This window comes from Marmota marmota, unplaced genomic scaffold (genome assembly GCF_001458135.2).
Source record: "Marmota marmota marmota unplaced genomic scaffold, marMar, whole genome shotgun sequence".
In the NCBI taxonomy this organism is placed as follows: Eukaryota; Metazoa; Chordata; class Mammalia; order Rodentia; family Sciuridae; genus Marmota; species Marmota marmota.
The window spans coordinates 48039044-48045043 of NW_025999853.1; positions in this window are offsets into that span (position 1 = coordinate 48039044).

A 6000-nucleotide genomic window follows, 5' to 3' on the forward strand; every position below is an offset into this window, starting at 1 on the left:
CCCCTATGGCCCCTCACCTCTTCCCATACACATTCAATTCCTTTAGTCTTATCATCTGGCCTCAGGTAAACTCCTTGGCCTCCTCTCTCACCATTCCCAGGCACCATGCAATCACTCACTCATGCAGCAATGACTGGAGCATCTGCTTTGCACCTCACACCAAATGCCGCAGGCACATTTGCACTGCCCGGACACCCAAGGCAATGAGCTTTCCAACTACCCAGGCTTCCCTCTCTCATCTCCACTCCCACCCACCTCCCTAAAACTTCATTTAGTAAGATAGAACAGGTGCTGTCTCCTCTCTTTAAACCTTCACTAGCCTCTGTGTGAAGGTGACCATTCTACATTTCTGTCCCCACGGCATGCCATGCTCTTTCACTGTTATTGCACCTACAACACTACAAGGCATCTGCTTGCTTATTTGTCTTTTCTCCTATACTTCCAATCCATTGAGGACAGGCCTCACATGTATCTCGTTCGTCCTTAGGTCCCACTTAATACATGGTAAAAATGCAATAAAATAATTTTGACTAATTTCTAAGATCTTTTCATCTCTAAAATTCTGTGACTCAAGAACAAGATAATTATTTTTTAATTGATAATATATCTCTACCCAACTCCACCCAAAATTAAAATTTGGATTTTCTTATGTAGGGTTTTCTTAAATATCCTGGGGCCAGCAGGCAGCAACTGCAGCTGTCATGCCTGTGGTAGTACTGTGCTAACCCATCTCCAGCCCCCATCTGCTTTATAAGAGTTAATATTAATTTTAATTCACTTCCTTCTTGATCAGTATCTTTATTTCTATAATCCTGAAAAGCAGGAAGATTCCAAGGGTGTCATACTACCTACTAACACCAGAGGGAAAAGGGGAGGCCGAATTTGTGTTATAATTATTTTGGCCACGAGAGGGACCCAAATGCTAGTTTAAGGGAGGCAAGATGTTAACGCCATATCAAGTCGCTACAGTTACCAGTTTTCCTTTATTCCCTCTACCTTGAAAGTGAAATCTCTCCCATAGTGACCACACAAACACCTGTCAATTGTGGAGGGCTATCTGTTACTTTGTTTAGGAAGAGGAAATGTAGGAAGGGAAAAAAAAGCAACACTTAAGAAATTTTTAAATATTGGTTATACCCAGTTACTCCTGAAATTGAGGCAGTAGCATAGCAAGCGTGTAGCCAGCCTGAACAACTTGGCAAGACTCTATGAGCTTTCCAACTACCCAGTCTGGGGGTCTAGAAAAGTCATACAGCCCTTGTGTGCATGGGCCAAACTCTGGGCTCAATCTCTAGTACTGGGGAAAAAGAATTATTTAGAAAAGAGGGTTTCTTGAAGCCCAAATAAAAGAGCCAAGAATTTGAATATAGACTAAGGATTTATATTCATCCAAAGAATTATCATTATTTTTTTCAGGGGTATTATGGTATTTTAGTTAAAAACAAATAAATGTATATGCCTACAAGCAAAACAATCAAAATAAAAGCCCTCCAAACAGTCCAGGAGGGAAGAACGGATCCCAACCATGAGCATCAGCTTACATTCCTGAAAGTTTGGTGCTCTCCTGTCTCAGAAGACCCAAGTGAAAGGTGTCCTTGCAAGGTGTCCTTGCAAGGTGTCCTTGCAAGAGGAAAAACGTTCAGGCCAGTGTGGCTGCTAGGCCATGATGGACTGGCAAGTGGGACAGGAGTGGGGTAAGATACAGAAAGCCAATCCCCAAACCTGCTCCAAGGAAGTCACTTTGCCTTGAAGGACTGCAAACTTAGGAAAGGGAATTTCATGTTAGTTCTGGACAGGCTTCTGGAATTTCTATTCTCCTTAGATGCTTTCTCTAAAAAGGGGGGGTATCTTTTTCCTTATCTCAAGGAAGAAATTTTCATCAAAAATAAGGATTCATATCAAGAGTGTATGAAAAGACTACACCAGGTATGAATGGTGATTGCATACAGAACTAGAAGGAAACCCTGTGTGGGGAGCTTTGTGGTTATTTTAATTGTGTAGCCCCCAGAAGAAATAATCCCATTCCCTGCTTTTCTTCTTAATATACTTATGCTGTTTCTCCTCCCCTATAAGAAAGCTATTTATATGGAGACTGATTATAGGAGATATTTTTTACCAAAAATAAATAAATATTAGTACCTAACCACCCATGAAATAAATATTTCCTTCCCTGATTGCCCACCTCCCACTAAACTGTCCCCATGTTATTCCCTATTGCAATTTTACATGTATATGTCCTTCTCAGCACTCATGTGAAGCACTAGGTATTTCATTTGTCTGTTTCCTTGTTTACTGACTATCCCTCCACTAGACTATAGGCTCCATGAGGGCAGGACCTGGGTCTATTCACTATCTCAGCTTTGAACAAAACAGTATGTGTGTGCTCAGTAAACAGTTGTTGAATGAATAAATGAATGAGGAGAAAATTTAGTGTCATCCAAATTCAAGAGGGGGAAAATGGAATCTTGGATGATTTCTACCACAAACATTCAGGTGTGAACAGGGCTATTGAAACTATTGCTGTTTTTCAATAGAGCCCAATTATAATTACTGTTCATTTACCTGTGTTCTCCAAGAAGTACTACCTACACTGATTATTGACATTAAATCATATAAGTGTGAAATTTCACTGTTGAGATGGCAAAACATATCCTAATTTTGCTCTCTTGTTAGAAGGCCCTGCTGACAAATCCCTTTTTGGAAGCCAAGTTCTCCCCTAATTGAGCCTAATCATTGTAGAACTATGATTCACTGCAAAGAGCAGGGATAGGGAGTGAGTGTTCCCAGAGTTGAGTCCCAGCTTGGCCACTTAACAGCTGTGTGACCTGGAACAAGTCAGCTTTCTTGAGCTTGTGTTTTTCCCACATAAGAATGCCTTTCCTCAGGGCTGTGTGCCTGACAGGCTGGACCCTGGAAACTATTCAATTTCCCTGTTCTTACCATGAGCGGAGGGGAGCCAAGATACCCAAGACACCTAAAACTTACTCAGGTAACATTTTACTTAAGAAATGAGAATTCAGGGCTGGGGGTATAGCTCAGTGGCAGAGACTATTCTTGAGGCCCTGGGTTCAATTCCAAATACTGAAAGAAAAAAAAAGAACAGAGAACACTGACCACATCCCCATTGCCCCAACTCAAACCTTCTCTCCAATCTTCATTTCAATATTGTCTTCATATTAAATGGGCATTCACAGTGTGAACACTGTGAATGTCCATTTAATATGAATTGTCCACTTCCACAGAGTGACACTGCTTCCTCCACCAAGTCTCCACCAGCTTTTACTTTATCCTTCAATATGGTGAAGTGCTCAGAGCCAAATATGTTCAATGTGCTATGGAGGTCAAGGTTTTTAATCCCATCATTAGTGGGCTACAGGAAAGGGATATGCAGAGCAGTACAGCCATATGCAGGGCAGAAGAAGGGTGAAGTTCTTTAACATTTAGGAAGTCTTTACAAATCAATTAGGAAAACCAATTAGGAAAGGAACAAGCATAGAAAAATGAATACTAAACCCAGAAAAACAAATGTAAAATGTCAATAACCCTGCGAAAACATGCTCAGGCTTACTCATGAGTAAGACAAGTCAAAATAATAAGACACCATTTTCACCTATCAGATTAACAAAAATTAAAATCAATAATATCCAGTGTTGGCAGGAGTGTGGAAAACCAGGCACTCTTATATACCACTGAGAAATATAAGCTGAGCAATTAACAACATCAAAATTTTAAATATAAACCTCAACTTTAAATCAACTTCTGTTCATCAAATGTTTGCTCATTTGGAAAGTGAAAAAATAATCAACAGATGAGAAAATATATTTGCAAAATATTTAATAATCAATTAGGAGCAGGGCATAGTGGTACACACTTGTGATCCCAGCAACTCCTAAGGCAAGTTTGAGGCTAGCCTGGGCAATTTAGTGAGACTTTGTCTCAAAATAAAAAATTAATAAAAGGACTGGGGATGGGCTCGATGACTAGTACTACAAAAAGCAAAATTATATAGACAACAAAGAAAAGACAAATTCACAACCATTAAAAGCTTTGACAATATCTCACAGAATATAGTGTGACTGGGGTAAGCCTGTCAATTAGCACACCAGTTTAGAGAATACTTTTAGTATCATGGACAATTCCCCATATCTATGAACCAACAATTCTCCCCCTAGGTAAATATCCTAAAGAAATCCATAAGGGAGAGAACTGAACAAAAACAGATGAGGTAGAGAGGGAAGATGGGAGGGGAGGGGAGGGGGGATAGTAGGGGATAGGAAAGGCAACAGAATACAACAGTCACTAATATGGCATTATGTAAAAATGTGAATGTGTAACTGATGTGATTCTACAATTTGTATTTGGGGTAATAATGGGAGTTCATAACTCACTTGAATCAAATGTATGAAAGATGATATGTCATGAGCTTTGTAATGTTTTGAACAACCAATAAAAATAAATAAACATGCAATTTAAAGATATACAAGTATGTTCACAGCAGGGGGCTGGCGGTATAACTCAGTGGTATGTGGGATGGAGTAGTCATTAAGACCCTAAGGAAATGAATAAATAGATAAATAAGCAATTACCTAGCGTGTGAAAGACCTTAGGTTCAATTCTCAGGCCAGTCAAAAGAAAAAAAAAAAAAAAGAATGTTCACAGTCATGTTGTTTGTAACAGAAAAACTGGTACAACTTTAATGTCCATTAACTAGAAAATAGATACACAAGTTGTGGTAATCTCGAAGCTCTTCAAACGTCTTTTGGTGGTAACTTGAAGCTATACAGTAGTAAAAATATGTCCAAAAAGCTACCAACATGGGGATTGGGTATAGCACTTCCTAGCATGCAAAAGGCCGTGGGTTCAATCCCCAGTACTGCAAAAAGAAAAGAAAGTTATCAACATGGAAAAGAATCTCAGAAATATAATATTGAGGAGAAGATGCAAGTTCCCAAAGAACTCATATGATAAACACATTCAAAGCATTGCTTGGGATAGATATTAGCAAATTCAGGATCCTAGCATCCTGGGAGTGGACAGAAAGAGATGGCCATCAGGCTGTCAGAGGAGCATTTACTTGTGTTGACAGTGTGTTATTGTTGTTGTTATTGTTTTCAAGTTTTTAGTCTTTAATCTTTTTTTTGTATGTCTTAAATAGGGTAGAATAACATTTTAATTTAATGTACAGGCCAGGTGCAGTAGCACACGCATGTATGTAATTCCAATGACTGGTTAGGCTGAGGCAGAAGCACTGCAAATGCCAGGCCATTATGGGCAACTGAGTGACTCTGTTGTCTCAAAATAAAATAAAGGGGGGCTGGGATGTGGCTCAAGCTGTAGCGCGCTCGCCTGGCATGCCTGCGGCCCGGGTTCGATCCTCAGCACCACATACAAAGATGTTGTGTCCGCCGAAAACTAATAAATAAGTATTAAAAAATTCTGACTGTTTAAAAAAATAAAATAAAGGTTGGGGATGTAGCTCAGTGATATAGAGTGCTTGCCTGGCATGTGTGTAGCCCTAGGTTAGATTTCCAGTACCACCCAAAAAAAAAAAAAAAAAAGAAGAGAGAGAGAAAAGTAACGTACATATATATGCCAGATTCAGTGGTACACAGCTGAAGTCCCAGCTACTTAGGAGGCTGAAGCAGAAGGATCACGGGAGTTCAGGTAGCCTGGGCAACATAGTAAGACCCTATTCCATAAATAAGTGAATAAATAAATAAGCAAACTGCTGAGGGAAGCAACTCAGTGCTGCTTCACGTGTGCCTAACATGTATGAGACCCTGAATTCAATTCCCAGAAGTGCCCCCATCAAAATTAATATACATATACTTTCACTTAATTCCACTGCCATAAATGTCTTACATTCATGTCAACATATATGAGAACACCACAAAGCATTTTACCAATATTTGCTTTATTTCAAATCATCATTCTAAAAACCATAAACTTTCTACAACTAAAAAGCTTATTTTTTAGAAAACCTATTCAAAGAGGAAATTA